The sequence below is a fragment of the Taudactylus pleione genome, unplaced genomic scaffold (assembly GCF_031769625.1).
Source record: "Taudactylus pleione unplaced genomic scaffold, aTauple2 ptg000421l, whole genome shotgun sequence".
Classification (NCBI taxonomy): domain Eukaryota; kingdom Metazoa; phylum Chordata; class Amphibia; order Anura; family Myobatrachidae; genus Taudactylus; species Taudactylus pleione.
In genome coordinates this window covers 4,669,643-4,692,125 of record NW_028284823.1, presented here as the reverse complement: position 1 = coordinate 4,692,125, position 22,483 = coordinate 4,669,643, and the positions used below count along the sequence as shown (strand labels likewise).

At 34.1% G+C, this 22,483-nt stretch overlaps 1 long non-coding RNA gene across 1 annotated transcript; it reads right to left on the bottom strand.

The window, feature by feature from the left end:
- Positions 1–3,872: 3,872 nt before the first annotated feature.
- LOC148506207 (uncharacterized) lies at positions 3,873–9,268 on the bottom strand. The gene is made up of 5 exons (XR_015869813.1): positions 9,253–9,268; positions 7,162–7,191; positions 6,108–6,134; positions 4,864–4,890; positions 3,873–3,900 (listed from the first exon to the last, which is right to left on the bottom strand). It is a non-coding gene; the product is annotated as an uncharacterized LOC148506207 (long non-coding RNA).
- Positions 9,269–22,483: the final 13,215 nt, after the last annotated feature.

Sequence of the window (22,483 nt, the reverse complement as noted above, 5' to 3'; positions counted from 1 at the left end):
GATTGGGATTAAATGTGTATTGCATGTAAATATAAAATTTTAGCCTGATTGCATGTTTAATTATGTATATTACTAAAAACAAATCCTTCATTTTAATTAACAATTAATATAATAATAATTTAAACTCTGAGCTTTACTGAATTTATTTTAACAAAACATGGACAATCATTGGTACAATTAAAAGAGCTTTGTACAAGCTGATTTGTATCCCATTTCACATGTTAGCTTTGGAAACAACAGAGGTTTATAAGTTTTAGACAAGAATAAACACAATTTTCCCCAGCACACTGCAATAAGCCAGGAAAAAAGGTCTGCACTCTACATGATAATAACATGCATAAGACTCAGTTACTCACATTTGCAAATTAATTGTAAGTCATCCACCAAGACAAGGCACTTCTGCTAATGTGGTCTTAACACTAAATAATATAAAACCTTATTTGGTTTTCTGATTTCTGTGTTTCCTTTACTGGCTTTTTAATGTGCTTTGTTAAATTTCTATATCCCAGAGCTACTAAACATACTATTAATGTGTATACAAATCAGTAATACCATGCACAAAGTGTAGGGGCTGTGATGGTACATTGCAGCTGCATTGATCTTTCACCCTCGGGTCATCCCTCTGCTCTTCTGACCAAGCTACGGGTTTCAAATGTGCCATGATGAACATTTGGACTACCAGTTCTCAGAAGAGCAGACAGTGGGCATTAAGAGCCCATTGTATAGACCTACAAAGGGAACTCCCATATCTTAATTCCATGCAATATTATTAGTTTTGTCTCCAGTTTAGTTATTAGGATTTGTTATAATCCAACATGGTTAACAATTGCACATTTGCTTGTTGGTTTTTGGAATGGTAAAGTATATATGTTAATAAACCATTGTACATCACTTTATCATTCTTTCAGTTCATATATATCGTGTGTTATATTTTTAACTGATTTCAAAGGTATTTTTACAGTGGAATTGGACTGTAACATATTACCTGTGGATGATGCATCCCATTTCATTCCTGTAATTGTTGAAAAAACAATAGGTTTTTGAGTCTGAAAAAGTTCTTCTTTTACAAAGTACTGAATTCCCCATAGCCTTTTGGTGTCTGGCATTCTCACAAATTACTCAATTAAAGACATATGCATCTCTGTCGATGCTATAAATTGTCAAGTTATGCTGCTGTTGAACTCTAGAGACTTGAAAACAACGCAAGATAATATTGGAATTTACCAGACAATCCCAGAAGGTTATTTAACTTGCATAATATACTATAACCAGATTATTTAGCTACTAATGACACACTCCACATTTCAAACCACCTGTAGAATTCGATGGAGTTTGGAAATGTTAAAATGAATGTGTGCACTGAAATTAATGGAGGCCTCTCTGAGATTTTTAAACAACATTGGTTCAGATTTTTTTTATAACCAGAAATAACTGCTTTAAATATTAGAAAGTTGTGAAAAAATTAAACATTTTACAAGTCATTTAGTTTGAATTATTAAAGGTTGAGAAATAAGAAAAAACATTGGCTGGCTACTTCCATGAGTTGTGTGGTTTCATCATGGCCCATAGGTGGCAGGCATTCTAACATGCTGTGCACATTTACACCTGAGCATAAAAAGGTGGTTTATGGATCAGGATTTGAATAAAAGAAATCTATGATTTGATAATAATTTACTCTTTGTCTCTTTGGATTCAGAAGAATTGTAGCCTCATACATATGTGTACTATCATGTATGCTTTATGGGGTCATTTCTGTTATATTTCATGGCTTTAGTAATATGTTGTGTGGTTTCACCATGTCCCAGAGCTAATAATTATGCCTTCAACACACATTAGTAAAACCATCCATGGTCATTACTTTGTTTACAAAATACATTTAAATATATGTTATTATAAAATAAACGAACTATAATATATTACCTAGTGATGAAGCATCAAATGTCTTTCCTTTAAATGTTTGAAAAAAAAAGAAATGTGTAATTTCAAAGCATTCCTTTTTGTTGAACATTATTCTTACATTAAACAGTGTAATCAGGAACTTTGAGAAAGTTACCATAAAGTAATGCATCAGGTGATATGAGCTACAAAAAGTTATCAAGAGCTACTAAGAGAGATCTGATGATTTTGTAGAACTTGAAGATGGACCTGCTGATTGGCAGTATTATGTGAGATATACAATCAGATGGTACAAGTGTAAGCTGGCTACTTATTGCTAAATATGATCAAGGATTTGCATACACTTATATTTCTATATATCTCGATTTGGATGTCCAACAAAAAGTTTTTATTAGCATATGTTCCTAATGAAGGCTTCCTGGATTTGAACTGTTTGACATTTTATTCAATTGCTTAGGTTTTCCATGAGGTTGTTGTAATACATACTATGAAACCAAGTATCATTTACTTTACTTATACCATAGAACATATTTCTAGATATACCATGAAGTACCAAAAGTCATGGGATAGCAGTATGTAATGGTAATTGGCATCACCATATTGTGATGTCTTGGAAATGCACAGCCCTGCATCAGTTGTAACCTGCTTGTGAATCAGTTTGAACACAGGCTAGGCTGCTCATGACAAGGTGATGTGAATTATCAGAGTTCAAATAAGCATGAAAGTGGGTGCCCCATGGATGGGACATTCAATTTCTGAAGTAGTGTGGATGTTCAACATTCCTCAATCTATGGTGTCTCATGTGTACTGGGAATACCTCATGTAAGGCATTACTACCCACCATGGACAGCACAGTGGCCAACTACAGGTACGCAATGATCATGACCAGCAGCATCCTGCCAGAATTGTCTGTGCAACATACAAGTGACAATGGCTTAATCACATCCACGATCAATGCAGTAAGTACCAGATGCATATCAAGTAGGTCAGTGTAGCATTATTTAGCTGATATGGGATATGGGAGCAGAATTCCACCAGACTGCCCCTGATAATACTACATCACTGGACATAGCACCTCACATGGGGTTGTGACACCACTAATTAGACCCTGGAAGAAGGGCTAAATGTAGCATAGTCTGATGAGTCATTGACTAGTAACTGCTAGGTTGCATTGCTTGATGACCACTTGTAGCCTTTTATGGACTTCATGTACCACCACAACTATTGAATATTCCAGCAGGATAATGTACAATGTGATTGGCCTCATGTTGCTCAGAATTGGTTCAAGGAGCATTCTGGAGAGTTCCAATGAATGGTGTGTGTGTGTGGCCACCATATTTGCCTGACATGAACCCAATTGAGCATTTATGGGATGTTGGGAAGAGGTCCATTTGCACCCAAGAGCCTGCACCTACAAACATCAGGGAGCTGAGGGAAGCTATCCCATGACTTTTGGCACTTCAGTGTATATTATTTTAAATTCATGTGTTTGGTTTTATAATTTGACAGTTTTATATTTAATAGTGATGATAATTATGTTGAATGTAGTTTTTATCTTAGAAATAAAGCAATTCTGTATTTTTTATATTTTACATGTTGGCACCATTGGTTAAATTGCTGGCATTTTGTGCTATTATATTTTTTGGGAAGTGCATGGATATTTTTTCTTATTTAATTCTCACAAACAATGTACACTTATACCTGCACATAGAGTGGTGGTTTATAGTGTATATGAGGATTGTAATTAAGTTACTAGGGTTATTTTGTAAATACAAATTTTTATTCTGATGGTAGGATTTATTAAACTACATAAATATTAAAAAATCCATGCTAGTTAATAATTAAAATAACAACAATAATAAGTTAAAGCACCGGGTATTATATTTTAAATTTTTAGTAAGAAAAATAAGGATCTAGGTTTCGTTAAAATAACTAACTGTAAAGTGATTAACACAATGAAAGGGCTCTGCAAGGGCTTACCTGTTTCTCCATCCCATTTCATTCCTGTGTGTATTTGGAAACACAGAAATTAATAGATTTTAGGTCTAGTATGGTAACTCTCTGCTTATTCTTTGTTCAAGATTTATCATCAAATAATAGCTATAGCATGTTTAAAACAAATTGTATTAAGTTACCAAATTCTATTTTAACTAAATTATTTTAATTAATGACATGCCATTTACAAATGAAGTAATGTATAAAGAAAAATTTAAATATTTTACTGGCTGGTGAATTGATAGTCCATTTTATATTCCATTTAAGGTCTATCAGGATTTGAAAAATATTAAAAATGTTTGCATTTCCAAAATATTCTGTTTTGTCAAATAATAGCATTAGTTCCAAATGTAACTACACTTATGGCTACTTAATACATATATATTATCCCTTCCTTTTGTTAATCAGAACAATGGTAGTCCTATCAACTATACTTTTTGAACTCCTTTAGTTGCATTCCTAGACTTTTCCCATGGGCTGTGAGGTTTCACCATAATCAAGAGCTACTGAACATCCCATCAGTGTGCATACAAATCAGTAGGACAATGTACAGATATGGTTTATATCAAGGGTTTAATATTCAGAAGAACCCAGTGATGGTGATTTAACCATCCCTTGTTCATCACTGCTCTTCTGAATAAGCAATAATGGTGGCACTTTCACCTTGATGACCCCTTGTATAGTTCTCAGAAGAGCAGAATATGAGCCCTAGAAAAAGATCCTGAAGACAAGCTCACTTTCATGGCTACCTCACTCCTTGCAATAGTATCAGTATCACCACTTGTTTATATAATAGGAATGGTGAAATATGTTATTTTTTTGTGGTTGGAATAAGTTATAAGTTAATAAACCATTATACATCAATGTATCTTTCTCTCAGTTACATACTGTAGATATATTGCAATAGTGTTCATCATAAGTACACTTTTTGCAGTAATTGTTTTACATTGGAAGAGGACTGTAACATGTCACCTGTTGATGATGTGTCCCATTTCATTCCTGTTAGTGTTTGAAAAAGAAATAAATATATAAGTTGAAAACATTCCCTTACTATTGATTTTTTTTACTGACTTACTAAACAAGTCCAGAAGGATATACAAATGGCATTATATTCTATAACTAGCCAATTTAGCTAATGATGTAAAATTCTACAGACTTTAATTTACTTGAAAACATCTTTTAGGTTTGATGGAGTTTGGGTATGTTGAACTCACATTAAAATTAATGGACACAGTGAAATCAATGGGAACTTCTCTGAGATTTTTTAAAATTCACCTTTTTTTAATCACTTGATATTGCTAAAAATCTTTAAAAAGTTTTGAGGAAGTTGAATGTGCAGTTTTTCCAGCACATTTAATCCCCCCCTGAATAATGTCTTTCATTTTGTCATAACCATTTTCTTGATCCTATAAATGTTTGATTTCACAATGACTGGCAGGCTTTCTCAATGACAGTGCACATTTACACCTGGGTATAGAAGGATGGTGTATATATCAGGATTTGAATGACAAAAATCTATTATGTGACAGTGATAGAACTTTGTCTAATGTAGGAATAATTATGTATATAAATTAAAATGTAATTATTTAGTATTATTATTATTATTATTATTCGAACACCTAGTTTATATCTTTATAATCTTGTTTTTAAAAATCTATGTGTTATATAGTCCACTCTTTGTCAGAATAATGGTAGCCCCACACATGAGATTACAGTCTTTCATACTTTCAAGAGTTCCTTCTCATTTTCCATGGCCCTTAGCTACTACATATCACATCAATGTGAGACTTAGTAAGACTTTGCACATAATGTGGTGATTTATATAATAGGACTGATAATAATTTAAGAAGGGAAATAATTACAAATTAGCTTGATGGTGGACATACCGAACTATGGTGTCAATTCAGTTAGGTGTGGACCTTGTTGCAGAAAGAGATTCCATACTGTACCTGCATCACTGTTTTTTTGCTTGCCCCCATAAAGATGTGCAAAAAAAACGCAATTTGGCTGCAATTCCAAGGTTACCATCTCTGGCAAAAATATGTGCGCATTGTACCCTCCACTTGAATTGCCTCCTATATGTCAACAATGCACTCTACATTATTATTCTTTCAGTTGCTTAATATTGGGTATTATATTTAGAAAAAAAGTAATAATTTTTTTTCAATTTGTTTTTAATTATGTTAGTACAATAGAAATGTAATGTAATATATTACCTGGTGATGATGCATCCCATTTCATTCCTGTTAGTGTTTAACAAAGAAAGATGTTATCTTTTACTGAATGTTATGTTTACTATAAACACTAACTTATTGAAGCCACTATACATTTTTAAATGCTATAAGGATCTACAGTGCTTATGTGAAATTTAAAGATGAACTTGCTAACAGCATTACTACAAGTATCTAATTTTTTACTTTTATATCATCATTTTGTTATCTGGATCTTGCCGAACTGAATGTGTCTTTGCTGATAACTTTATTTATAGATGATTAATGGTACTTATGTTACCTAGCTAAATGGTAAGATACTATTTACAATTTAATTTAAAAGAAAAATGTATACATATTATGTGCTAGTGAATTAAAATTCCAATTAATATCTCATTTCATGCTTGTTAAGATTTGGAAAATATAAATGTTTTTGTTTCAAAATGGTTATGTTTTACCAAATTATATTATTTAGAGAAGTAAATACAATTACTATTACTTAATAAATATTTTATGTATATGTTATATTTTTATATTTTTAACCAAAACAATCTAAATGATTTTTAATAATGTTGAGTTAATTATTGATTGTATGTTTTAGATACAACAATTAACTCATATTTTTATTTTAAATATTTTATATCTTTACTAAACAAATAATGCTGTTCTTCAAGTACTTTTGTTGGGGGTGGTGGTGGAGGGGTTCTTCTAGATTCTTAGTTGGAATTTGGCAATTTCCCATGAATTAACTGTTTTGTTCTTATTTTCATATTTTGGGAACTGCCTGATAACATATTTTTTTCAGAATCCTCACAAACCATGTACCTTATAATTACATATTTAAACTGTATATTAGGATTTGATTGAAATGACTGTATTATATGTATGTGCTAATTCTTAGTCTGATAGTATGTCTAATTCAGTATATAAATAAAAACAAATCCAACTCACATAATTAAAATAACTTATACCCAGTGTTTTACATTTTACATTTCTACTAAGTTAAAAAAAACAACTAGTAATTGTTAAAATAATTCATATTAAAGCTGTAAAAATTTACCTGTCTGTGAATTTGCATCTCCTTTTATTCCTGTTAGTATTTGGAAACAATAGAGATTTATGTAATTCAGACAGATCCTTTATTACTAGAGCTTATCATTAGCTCATGTGTCTAACCGTTCCCTATCTTTTGTGGTAGCTGGATTTTTTATTTGCTTACCCTGTTGATGGTTTATAATACAAATGATGGATATGGTACAGTGTATTTTAAATATTGTGTATTATGTTATAAAATTCAATTTAAACTGCATTCTGTTAACTAGTAATATATTGTTTACAGAAAAGTTTAAAGAAAATTGTAAACATATTATCTGTTGGTGATTTGATGTCCCAATTGATTTCCCATTTCATATCTGTCAGAATATGGAAAATATAAATATTTCAGTTATATTTTAAGCAAATAGTAACTTTACTTCAAGAATATCTTGATTGTGGAGGTAATCAAAGTATTTGTCAATTACTCATTATACATCAACTATTATTACTTAATTTAACTAAATACTAAGTGCTACATTTTTCAAACCATTACTTTCTTCTAGTAATTCATTTATTAGGTTGTACATATTATCTAGTGAAGATGAATCCAATTTCATTCCTGATAGTGTTAAGAAAAAAAGGTTTATGAGATCAAGACACTCCTTTTTTACTGGATGTTATATATACATTATAGAGCATTAATACTTATTATATGTTTTCTTAAAGGGTCTTTCCCTACAAGTTAATAAGTGTCAACCCCCCTCATTAGTTATGACAACTTTCCAGAATATATAAATTAATACTAGCAGTGTAAGAAAGAGTTGTGGACAGGAGGGATGCTGAGGGGAGGAAGGGTAGGAATGCTGGAAATGTGTAACCATACCCCTCACAATACCATGGCCTTACCCTTGGTGCATGCTTTACAGCACCATACCCCATAGGAATCTAGTCCATAATAGGATAGCCATGCTTCCTACAACTGCTTTGGCCCCAGTACCCAGGGTTGCTGGATGGCTTGGCAGCCCTGGTTGACACTCTGTACACTAATTAGATTGAAGCTTCCAGATTGACAGGAAAAATCTATGCTTTATCATACCAAAAAAAGCTTACTATTTGTGGCCAAATAGAATAAAACATTTGTTGGAATACACTTCTGCTAACATAATACTTGAAATGCATAAGTAGTCTTCAGTTTAGGAAAACTACACACTTCTAGCCAGTTTGAAGTGGAATTTAGAAGTGCCAATATGGACAGTGCATATGAATGGAACTTAATCGTTTTGCAATGTAAAAGCAAGAGGAGAAATGGTGGTATGGGATGCCACTGTATTCTGGCACAGAAATGTGTTGCAAAAATCTGGAACAATATGAGCCCTAAATATATAGGATTTCTATTCATACTGTACAATTCTGGGATCATGTTCTAAAATTATTATTTTTTTAAAAGTGATCTTTATTTTGCAAGTGATGTACATGTAATTCTCTTAATCACTGAATCTATTATAGCTACATCAATTACAATTTAATAAAAAATCATCAATTGCACAATCACAGTCCCGAAATATAACCTGTTGGTAAATTCATATCTCATTTTATGTCTCTAAGGATTTGGAAAATACAAAAATTTGCATTTTAAAATGGTTCTATTTTACCAAATAATATCATAAGTCTATGATGAATGTTCAATTTTAGCTTCCAAATATGCCTAGGCTTTAGGTGTATATAAACATATACAGTATTCTCTTTGGTTATCACAATTATGGTCTCATATATAAGAGTAATATCATCCTCACTTTCAGTTTTTGCGTTATTTATATTTTGTAGCTCTTTCCAAAAGGCTGTATGGTCTCACAATGGACTAGAGCTAAATAATATTGTATCAATGTGTATACAGATCAATAAATGTAGTCTATATATTAAAATGGTGATATTCCAAGATAGGCAACAGTTACAGATTTCGGGAAGCTGGTTGGAATACGTTATATATTAATAAACCATTATATATCCCTTATTTTCTTTGAGATACATAAATATTGTGTGTTTGAAAGTCATTATTTCATTACTAAAGTTGATATCAATAGTTGTTGGTATAATAGTAGGAACCATAACATTTTACCTGGTGATGATCCATCCCATTTCATTCCTGTAATATAAAGAGTTTCAAAAGGTCCACCTTTTACTGGATTTTATGTTTAATTTAAAATGTATCATTACTCAGTATACCAATACCTCTCAACTGAATTTAGTAAATGCCTCTTTTCCTCATTATTCTTGACCTCCCCTTATGAGAAGCATTACATTGTATTAATGCTGACAGAGTCTATCTGTCTACACCCATGTAGATAAGCGATGCACTGACTCTGCACTACTCAGCTGGCTGGGGTTCTGTTTTATCAAATGTATAATATATAATTAGTTGAAAGTAAAGTTACAAATATGATTACTTCCTATATATTTGTTTTTTTGTTATCAGTATGAAGGTAGACACACATATGAGCTTTCTGAGTTTCCTTCTCTTGGATTGTCTGGCTTTCCTATGGACTGTTACTTATTTTATCTTTAATTTAAGATGTTCTTCACTAAAATTTGTTCCTTTCCCTCACTGTTTATGATCTTCTACAATAAATATTATTTTTTTCTATATGAGTCTGAGTGGTGAATACAGATGGGGCACACCAAAATTTTCTTAGTCTTTCATCAGCAGTGGACAGAAAATCACCTCTTCCTATAGTACAGGAAATTACCTCTTCCTAGGAGTCACCTGATTGGCTCTCTGCTGCTGTTAAAACTATAAGCTGAGTCACACTGAGCCATGAGACACCTGCTGTTTATTACCTTAATTCCTTTTTTGACCATTGACTTGGATTCTGGTTACTTTATGGTTCACGACCGGCCATGGCACTGCTTTCCATTCATCTTACTCTCTGGATTGCTACTTGTCCTGATTCATGCTTTAGACCCAGACTACTCTTTGGACATGCCCACCCATCCATATAATTGTGTTTGAATTTTTAGAAATTGGAAAAACACCTGAGGTTTATGCATTTGAGATAATTTCCTAGATATTATCATCTGCTCAGTGTTCTCCATTCTGTTGCCTGGTGTATTAATGTCTTTGTTTATATCTTGTTGGCTTTTATAATCAAATAGCACATTTCTAAGATGTAGTGGGGTATTGTAGCTTTTGCCAAACTTATCTAGGATAAAATTATACTAACATATAAGCATGATATTTCACTTTTAATTAATTGAACTACACATTGTTTATTTTGTTAGAAAATTCCAATTCAATAAATGATACATATTTTAGTTAAACTGTGCTTATAGTTTAAAGGAAAAATGTAAGAAAAATATCTGCTGATACATCGATATCCCATATCACATCCCATGTCACATTTGTTAGGATTTTGACAATATTAATGATTGATTTTTAAAATGGTTGTTTATTAGTTATTATTTCATGATTTTCCATCTAGCATTTTCTGAGTGAACATCCCAATAATGTGTGTACAGGTCAGTAAGACCAAGAACATAGTGAGGTTCATTATATATTAGTAGTTGTGATAAACCAAGATGGGGGAACATTTGCAAATCCGCTTTGTGGTTGCACTAAGATATATGTTAATAAATCATTATAAATCCCTTATCATTCTTTCAGCTGCATAAATATTGGTAATATATTTTGAAATGGTGGTATTGTAATAGAAAAGTACTGTAACATATTACCTGTTGCAGCTGCATCCCATTTAATTCCTGTTAATGTTGAGAGAAATAAAAATCTTTACTTAAAGTGGTTCTTGCTCAAACTAATAAATACTTACTTCAAACTTGATGGTAAAGCATCATGTTTGAAATTTTGTATCCTTAACTGTTGTAAATCACAATATTAACATGTCTGCATTTCAAGTCTGACCTGTTGTCGTTGTTCAACATTTTAACTGTGAAACTGGCCTCTACATACTGTATACCATATACATTTACATGTGTGTATAGTGGTTATTTATACTATTTGAGGTGTGGAATTACAAGAGCATAAATAAATGCCAGATCTTTGCTTAATGATATGATTATTTCCACAAATGAAAAGTTGATAGGACATTTTTAAATAATAATTCAAAATGTGACTAAAACAATTCAAACCTAGTAAAAAAATCGTAAATCCCGGTTTTGTTAAAAATGACTAAGGTTAATATATTTCTATGTATATGTACACTTAATAATTTTATGTACTATGTTGGAAAATACATTGTACTTAAATGATGTTAATTTTTAGTAACATTGTGTTTACATTTTAAAAGTATAAATGCATACCCGCAGGTGCATTGATGTCCCATTTCATGTCTGTTAGGGTTTGTAGAATATAAATGTTTGAGATTAAAAAAATCCTCTTTTAGAAAATAGTGTTGTTAGTTCAAGTGAATATACAATTAGAATAACTTCCACATATACATATATATTAGTTTTGCTTAACATGTTGGCATTCACCATGTCGACATTTATCATGTGGACACTGTGTCAACATGATAAAATGTCAGCAGACCATTACTAGTGGTCTAGCAATGACTCACACATCTTTAGTGGTGGCTTCTGGCTTCCAGCATTTTGGTATGGAGAAGTTCTGGTGCAGACATCTGACGGAATGGCAGTTCTGGTAAGTATTCTTCCCCTATCCCTAACCCTAATCCTTTCCCCTAATCCTATACCTCCCCCTAGTGTCTAACCCTAACCTCCCTACTTGCAGTTTAACCCTAACATACCACTAATGTCTAACTCTAACTCTCCTGTCCCACGTGTTGACATTCTAAGAATGTTGGAATTTCACATGTCAACAGGTCAGATGTCTAAATTGTGAATATTGTGAGTATGTTGATATTCTGAAGATGTCCACATGTTGACTGTCAACAATGTTGAAATTGTAACTGTCAACATTGTTGTGTTGACACTGTGATTGTTGACATTGTGAATATTGACCTTATCGCTACATCCTGATTTCAAAAGGGTCATTACACTACATTAGAGTAGGGAACTAGAACAAATTACCTGGTAATGATGCATCCCATTTCATTCCTGTTAGTGTGTGGGAAAAAAAATGTGATTATCAGTATAAAAAAGTCACTTTTACTAGGTTTTAAACATTACTCAAATTAATAAATGCCTCTTCCCCTCAATGTTTACTAATTCCCTGCTGCATGAATATATATTGTATTAATATACTGACAGTCTATCTGACTTTTCCTGAGTAGATGGAGTGGCTTCAAGACAGCCAGGTAACAGATTATTCCTTACAGCTTTCCTACCCCCTAATACATTGAGGTGTGCTATATTTTATGTCGGATCTGCCGGGGAAAGGATGGTGTATTCATTTAGCAGGAGATACTATAATACATTAATTATTTGCAACAGAGTAATTACACATTTTAATGTACTAAACTGGTCATCCCTATTTTACTGTCTGTAAAGCCACAAAATAGGGTAAAATACATTAAAACAGATTCTACACTACTTAGCTGGCTACAGACTCTATCCCATATATTGCTGCTAGCAGAAGATTGGGCAAGCTGTCCGACAACACAAATTATATCACCTTGTCCCCTTAATATGGCTCTGTCTAGGGAACACAAGCTCAACTTCCTTCAGGCCCAATCTCTAGTCCTATTTTACCAGAGGTTATCATTATGTCAAGGGCCTGACCACTCCACTGCATGAGAGGGTAACTGACAGGTCTCTCTGCTTATCCTATGTTGGTGGTTTATAAATAAAACAGTGGATATCTACAACGTGCAAATACTGCACCTTTAGCCTATATAATATGTACTAAAATGATACTAATATTCTGCAAATTTAATATTTCCCAGCTGATTCATTAAGCTATATATGCTTTAAATCATCATGTATTTTGTTGGAAAAATCCAAAACAACTAAATTCTATTAAGTTTTAGTAAAATTGCATTTATATATTAAAAGAAAAGTTTAAATACATTACCTGCTGGTGCATTGATGTCCCATTTTATGTCTGTTAGGAATTGTAAATTAGAGAGGTTTGACTTTGAAAAAAATATCTTTTACACAGTTATCATTAATTCAAGAGAATTTATATGTATATATATATATATATATATATATATATATATATATATATATATTTATATGTATATATATGTATATAGTAAGGCGACACTCTGAATATCATGGCACAATAGTCCATGGTGCCATCTGTGTGAGAACCCAGGTAATGAGTCCAAAATACAACACCAGATATGGCAGTACTCAGTAACATGTAAGTTAACCAATGTTTCGGAGTACTTTATTCCTGCATGTGGTACCCTGACTATGGAGGAATAAAATACTCCAAAATGTTGGTTAACTTACCTGCTTCCTCACATAATTCTATCTACCTGAATGCCACCATATATGGTGATATATATATATATATATATATATATAAGTCTTCTCTTTAGTCATCAGAATGGCTGCCCCACATATGAAAGTACTATGGTCCTGGCTTTCTGGGTTTCCTTCTCTTGCATTGTCTGGCTTTCCTATGGACAGTGTGATCTCACCATGGCCCAGAGCTGCTGAACATCCCATCACTGTGTATACAGATAATAAGGACCATGCATAGTGTGGTGGTTTATATATTAGGAATATATCCATGATAATTAAATATGGGCAGCACATGTAGACTTGCTTGATTGTGCTTAAACTACATTATATAAAATAATTGCAAATTTATAATTCCTTCTGTTACAGGAACTTTGAAAGTTATGTTTTGAAAGTTATTGTTAAAAAGTCATTACTGTGTTTCCTGTTAGTGTATAATATAAATTTAGTTTATCAGTAAAAAAAGTAAAAAGTAATTTTCACTGGATATCATATTTACATTATCACTTGTATCTTTTTTTGGAAATGGTTCTCCACTTGGATTAATAAATGTTACTTTCCCCCACTGTTTTTTGCTTTCTTGCTTAATAAATAATATATTAATACTGACAGAGTCTATCTGTCTATTCCATTGCAATTTATTTTGTCAATGTCCTTCTGGTTACTTCTAATGGTTTATTCACCATGGCTCCTAGGAAACCAATATCTTTACATGCCATGTACACTTACACACATGCATATATTTGTGAGTTATACTGTATATGAGGATTGGACTTTCAGAACTGTACTGTACAATATGTAAATGCAAAATATATTTCTAATAGCATTATTAAAAAATGCATGCACCCCCATGTTATGATTTTGGTTTAGGCAGAACCATCCTCAAATGTTTCGACTTTTGGTTACGACCGTCAAGTGTTTTGGTTCGGTTTTAGTTTTGGTTTTGTATTCCTTTAAAATTGATAAAAACAACTAAAACCATATAACTTTGACCTGTTTACATGCAATCAAAATCCAGAGATCTGGATTTTACATCCAAGATCCAAACTCATGGGTAGAACCAAGCTGGGACTCTGTGTACTCAGAACCCCAAAAGTGAACTGAGTCGGGACTTGACTTGACTCAGAACCCCAAGGTATGGGTGTGTTGGTTTTCAACATATGCAAACTGCACAGTATTACACAATTATTAATTATTTACACAAATATAAATGGATCAATCATTTGCAATTCATAATTAAAATAATACTAATGATGCTAATTATTCAAACCCTGTGAAAAATAATTTAAAATTCCAGTAAAAAAGCTTTTTTTATTATAAAAAAGTTGCTCATAGATTGAAATGGGCAGTGTTAAATCTTACCTGTTGGTAATTTTCCATCCCCTTTCATTTCTATTTGAAAATTTAGAATTTGGAGAAAACAGAGGTGTTTAAGTTGGAGATAGGTCCTATTCTATCAAGGTTTATCATTAAGTCAGGGGCTTAGCTACTGTGCTGCCTAAGATGGTGACTGACAGGTCTCTCTGATTTATAAACACCAACAAGTGATAAGCAAACAGGGAATATCTATGATCTGTAAATACTGATACTTTACCCAAAAGAATCAGAACTAAATAGATATCTGTATTCAAGAGCAAAAAAAGAGAAGGGAGCACTGGATTTAAGAATAAATATTATTTAATTAATAAAAAGGCATAATTTACATCAATAAAACACTATATATATATACTCAGAGGCACAATATAAGATGCAAAAAATAGTGCATTGTAACATCTATATACTGTATATGTACAAAACCAAGTTCTTGGAAAGCACAGAGGAAGCAATAATGTTTGTTAGGTCATCAGCCTGAGACTAATTAGTTGATGAAAGCAAGCAGTCACACAAAAGCAATCCGTATCAGTGGTTAGTTGCAACCAACAGGTCTTAAAGTGGTTAGCATAAGCAATGTATTTTCCTTCTATTAATCTCCACTCATGAAGCTGTTGGTAAAATAGTCATTCAGTATGGAGCCACAAAAAAGAGCAGTCAGAGTCAGTGCAGCAGGTTAGAAAAGTAATGCATCTTCTAGAAGGGAGAGTAGGACGGGTGCTTTTTATTAATTAAAGAATATATATTTTTAAATCCGCCGCTCCCTTCTCTTTGGTCTAATTTTGAGCAGCTAGTTTCAAGTGATACATATAAGTGCTTCATATATTGTTATTCATTGTTTTTGGTCGGACAGACATACATTTTAGTGCCCAGTGTATATTTTCTTTTTGGGGGAGATATCAGTATTCTATATGATTTATATTTACTGCCTAAATAATTGAGCTACATATAGTAAAAAATGTTGTGTACTATGTTGGAAGATTCCAATGCAACTAAATTATGGTAATTTTTAGTAACATTGTGTTTACAGTTTAAAGGAGAAGTATAAATGTTTTACCTGCTGGTGCATTGATGTCCCATTCCATATCTGTTGGGATTTGGAAAATGGAAATGTTTGAGTTTTAAAAAAAAATCTCTATTAGAAAATAGTATTATTAATTAAAATAAATCTACAATTATAATTACTGAGTCTCCCATATCCAAAATGCTTGGGACCAGGGGAATTTTGGATAATGGAATATTCCGTGTTTTGGAATAATTGCATACCATAATGAGATACCATAATGAGATATCCTGGGAATGGGACCCAAATCTAAACACAGAATGCATTTATGTGTTATAAACACCATATACACACAGTAGGCTGGTCATTATATACAAAATTTTCAATAATTTTGTGGCTCAAACAAAGTTTGTGTACAGAAATTAAATTCATGTATGTTTCATATATACCTTATACACACAGCCTGAATGTAATTTTATACATTATTTTTAATAATATGTGCCTTAGACTTATTTTGTATACAACAATCAAAGGTTTCATTATCTCAGTCATGCTAAAAAAAAATCTGTATTTCGGAATATTCTGTATTTTGGAATATTTGGATATGGGAGACTCAACCTGTACTGTATAATGGTAATATATTTAGTTATCAGAACAATGGTATCTCTACCTACAGTATGAGAACACTTCCATCCATGCTTTGTGGTTTACTTCTCTTGCAATGTATGGGTTTCCTATGGACAGTGTGGTTTCATCATGGCCTAGAGCTGCTGACTATCCCATCACTGTGTTTACAGGTCAGTTGGACCATGCACATACTGTGGTTGTTTATATATTAGAAAGGTGACAATCCAAGATAGCAGCAAATGCAGACTTGCTTGAATGTACTTGGACTACATTATATAATAGCAGTATAAATCCACTATAATTCCCTGTTACATACAGTAAACATTCTGCATTATATATAGAAAATTAGTATCAAAAAGTAATTAACATGTTTCCAGCTATTTTTTTAAAAGATACCATTGCAAGTGTAGGTGAGTGTAAAATATTACCTGGTATTGAAGCGTCCCATTTCATTCCTGTTAGTGTGTGGGAAAAAAATCACGTTTGAGTTAAAAAAAAAAATTACTGTACATTATATTTATATTGAAGTGCATAATCACTTGCATCTTTATAGTAAATGGATATCTACTCAATTAATTGAAAATACAAGATGAGCAGCAAATGCAGACTTGCCTGATTGTGCTTGGACAACATTACATAAAATAATTATAAATCCCTTGTTATTCCTTGTATTACATAAACTTTGCAAGTTATGTTTTGAAAATTATTGTTAAAATGTCAATACTTTGTTTCAGTAATTGATGTGAATGTTGTCATCTCAATAGTAAGGGATTATAATATATTACCTTGCCATGATGCGTCCCATTTCATTCCTGTTAGTGAATAAAATAAATAATGTTTATTTTCCCTGGATATTATATTTACATTATCACCTGTATCTTTTCTGTAAGTGGTACTCTACTTAATAAATATCCCTTTCCCCACTGTTTATTACTTCCATGCATTATAGATATTATATTATATTAATACTGACAGAGTCTATCTGGCTATTCTAGTGTGATGGAGCAATGTACACACTATACACTAATTAGCTGGCTGCCATATGAAAGTGGTTTTCCTACAGCTTTCCTGGTCAAATTCAACAACACACAGCATGCACCCTACATATATGAGTACCAGAGCCGGATTATGGGCAGGATGGATGGGGAGGCCGTCCAGGGGCCCCCACACATTGGGGGCCCCCACACATTGCCCCTACCTGCCTACTGTGCCACCTCCCTGGCTAGGCAGGTTCCCATCAGCATCACTGATTCTACTACAACTGCAAAGCCCTCCTCCTTACTCATCTTCTAGTCCGGTGTGTGTTTCCCTCTGCTGGGGTGGATGTGCTCGGCGCTCTGCTCGCTCATCTGGTTTCCTGCTTCCAGCCCATGCTGCTGCTCCTCGGTGAACAGCCACAGACAGCAGCTCCAGCAGGAGGAAGATAGTGGCCAAGGGCAGGGTACTCACCAGTCATGGCTTCCAGGATCTGGACAGGTAAACCATCAGTGCCTGGTTCCTGGCCCTCTCCTGTGTGCGTGTGCACACTCTGCCCTCCCCTGCCCATTGCAAAGACAGCGGTTGGCTGCACAGAGACTACCCTCCCTGCTGGCCACACTGCCCCCAGTGTATGCCTCATGTGTCCTATCATGCAGGTGCATAGTAGTGGTGGAGAAGGTCAGTGGTTTTACTGTGACTTTGTTGATTGGGGCCCCCAAAACTTAGTTGCCCTGGGGCCCCCACAAGTCTTGATATGGCCCTGAAGAGTACTATTCATATTTCACATATGTCTTCTATTTTTTCACTGGCATCTCCTTATTACTTCTATAGGGTGTATTCTCAATAGTCCCTAGGTGACAGACATCCTCACATGCAATGAATACTTACACATGTGCATACAATGTTGAGTGATACTGTATATGAGGATTGGACTTGCAGGACTTATACTGTATAATATATATATATATATATATATATATATATATATATTGTGTAATAGAAGCATAAGCCCAGCACTCACTAATGTGTATAACAAATAACTTATCATGTTCCCGTCTTGTTAGAAACATGCAGGTATACAAGCAGATCCAACAAGTGGCACTCAGGGATTTAAGAAACACAGCAGATAACAGTTCTAGTGTCAACATTTCAATGTTTGTAATACATTTTTGTCAGGACAAAGTGTTTAGTTTAACTCATCATTGAAATGTGCTCCCCCTCACCAGGCTGATTGATTCCAGCTGCGGGTCCCACCGGTAAGCGCGTTAGCGATGACGTCACACCTATGTGCACCCATCACCACAGTCCAAGGATACAACTCTGGAATTTGTATTACAATAAATATTTACAATGATCATGGTCGTCACTAACGCGTCTGCTGGCGGGACCTGCGGTAGGACGCAATGAGCATGGTGAGGGGGTGCACATTTAAATGGTGAGTTAAACTAAACTTGTCCTGAAGAAAATGTTCTACAAACAAACATTGAAACATTGACACTAAGGCTGCTGTCTGCTGAGTTTCTTGTTGGATCTATTTATATATATATACACATTTGCAAAATAGAAATGTTTAGGTTAAAAAAAAAATCTCTATTATAAAATAACATTATTAAATCAAGTCAATCTACAATTATAATTACTTCCAAATATACATGTATATTGATATTCTATTTAGTTATCAGAACAATGGTATCCCTACATATGAGAGTACTATGATCCTAGATTTTGGGTTTCCTTCTCTTGCATTGTCTGGCTTTCCTGTGGACTGTTTGGTTGACCATGGACTAGAGGTCCTGACCATCCCAACACTGTGTATATAGATCAGTAGGACCGTGCACATAGTGTTGTGGTTTTTATATTAGAAATTATGATAATCCAAGATGGGCAGCAAATGCAGACTTGCCTGATTGTGTTGCACTACATTATATAATAGCAGTATAAATCGCTTATCATTTCCACTATTATATAAACATTCTGCATTATATATAGAAGATAAGTATTAAAAGTGATTAATGTGTTTCTATCAATAGTTTCAAAAGATGTCATTACAAGAGATGGGGACTGTAAGATATTACCTGGTAACGATGCGTCCCATTTCATTCCTATTAGTGTGTGGGGAAAAAATTAGATTTCTTAGTTTACAATTGTTCTTCTTTTACTTTATATTATATTTACTTTAAAATGCATTATCACTTATATCTTTACTGTAAAGGGTTCTCCACTCAAATACTGTAAATGGCATTTTCCCTTACACCGTATCGAGATGTATTAATTTACATTGTGATCATTTAACAGTATTTTATCACTATTATGACTATTATGTAAAAGTACATGTACAGTACTTCAAACTCTGGAATTACTACAGCTGTGTTTATCAGACAATAAATGCCTCCAGGTTGGGCAATAAAACTTTTTGGGACAATAGTATTGCTAGCATATTTAATATAGGTTTTATTAGTAATCTTAAGTGTTGGAAATGTTATTACACTTATTCCATGTTGTTGGCTTATAAGTAAGTACAGGGATGCCATCAGGGGGGCTGCCGGTACTGGAGTACTGGGCCCTGACACACGGGGGGCCTGCCGGATGCCTGCTACATACTTCCCATCTGCTACTAACTCCCTGGCCACAAGAGGCAGACAGTGACAGGTCCTACTGCACCCACTACTATACCCCTGACCCTTCCACCATCACCACCGCACATTAGACAGTGAGTAAGAGACTTTTGAGTCACTACTCACCCAGCTGGGACCAGCAGCCATCCTCCCACTCCGCCTCCTACCTGACTGCATAGGCCAATTGGCAATGTGCCCACTGCCATCAATAAAGTTTTTTTTAAATCAGTGAAGCCGGCGCAAGTGACAACATCACATCACACCACACTGCTGAATGACAGAGGAGCTGCTACAGGTGGGTGGTGTGAGACTGAGGAGTCTGAAGAGCTTCCCGGAGCATGGAAAGTGAGACAATGACAGAAGAGGGATGGAGTGAACGAGGTAAGGTAAGATAAAGTGTGTGAGGACCTCTAGGAAGCACTTCCTTAGACTGAGAGTCTCCTGCTGCCTGCCTTAACTAAAACATGCACAGAATATATATATATATATATATATATGGTATAGGTAAGGTAGCAGGGGAAGGGGGGTGTGGGAGGCTGGACTGGTTTGTGAAGGTTGAGGTGAGGACCCTGCCTATTTTGACTATCCCGGGCCCCACAATTTCTTACGGCAGCCCTGGGTAAGATGATGCTCTCTAATATGTAAAAATAGTTACATTTTATGTACGGGGGTCTGGGCAACATGCACATAATGTGGTGGTATATATATTTAGGAATGGTGATAATCCAAGATGGGCAGCAACTGCAGACTTGCCTGTTTGTGCTTGGATTACATTACATAAAATAAGTATAAATCACTTATCCTTCCTTCTATTACATAAACTGTCAAAGTAATGTTTTAAAAATGATTGTTAATAAATCATTACTTTGTTTTAGTAATTGATGTGAATGCTGTCATCACAACAGGAAGGGATTATAATATATTACCTGGTAATGATGCGTCCCAATTCATTCCTGTTAGTGAATAAAATAAATAAAGTTTATTAGTTTAAAAAGTAATTTTCATTGGAAATTATATTTAAATTAACACCTGTATCTTTTCTGTAAGTGGTACTCCACTTGAATTAATAAACAACCCTTTCCCCCACTGTTTGTTACTTCCATGCATAATAAATATTGTATTATTTTAATACTGAGAGAGTCTACCTAGCTATTCCAGTGTGATGAGGCGATGTACACACTGTACACTAAATAGCTGGCTGCCATGTAAGAGTGTATTTCCTACAGCTTTCCTGACCCATGATATAATGTCTTGTGCTATATTTCATGTAGGATCAGTTGGGGGATGGTATTTATTTCATTTACGAAAAATAGACTATTTAATAGTGCATTCTTATTAATCATCCATTCTTCTTATTCTATAAAAAAAATAACTCATTAAATGCAGTCAACAGGTCATCTCCATTTGTCTGACTGTAAAAGCCAACATGTAGGGTCAAATACAATAACACACAGTATGCATCCTACATATATAGGAGTACTATTCATATTGCACATACTGTATGTCTTCTATTTTTTTACCCGCATCTCCTAATTATTTCATGTATTCTCAATGGCCCCTAGGTGGCAGACATCCTCACATGCCATGAACACTAACACATGTACATACAATGTTGAGTTATACTGTATTATTGGACTACTGTAACCTCCTCCTATCTGGCCTCCCCAATTCCCATCTCTCTCCTATCCAGTCTGTCCTCAATGCTGCTGCTAGGCTCATTTTCCTCTCCAAATGCTCTACATCTGCCTCCCCTCTCCTACAAGCCCTCCACTGGTTCCCCTTCCCTTTCAGAATTCAATTCAAGGTTATCACACTCACTTACAAAGCCCTCACCAATTCCTCTCCCATTAACATCTCTGATCTCATCTACCTTCACTCTTCTGTCCACCATCATCGTGCACTTAATACATGCCACCTTTCATGCCAATTGATTACTTCCTCCCTCTCCCGCCTCCAAGATTTTACCCATGCTGTTCCCCACCTTTGGAACTCCCTCCCTCTCCCCATCAGACTCTGCACCTCTCTGCAATCATTCAAACAAGCTGTTAAGACCCAATACTTCATTAAAGCCATGTAAGCTCTTTCAAGCAGGGCCGTCTACCCTCTTGTGCTTCTCCCTACTGCATTTTCATTAATCTCTTACTCCCCACTATGGCAACTATCACTTGGCTGCTTATGTGGGTGTAAAGGACACTAATATATAGCTATGTTTAGTATCCATGTTCGTGTTCTGCATTGTATTGTATTGTAAGTCGCTGGTTACTTATTTGGTTATGAACTTTGTAAGGCGCTGTGGAACACTTGTGGCACCATTTAAATAAATTATAATATTAATAATAATATTATACTACATATGAGGATTGGACTTGCAG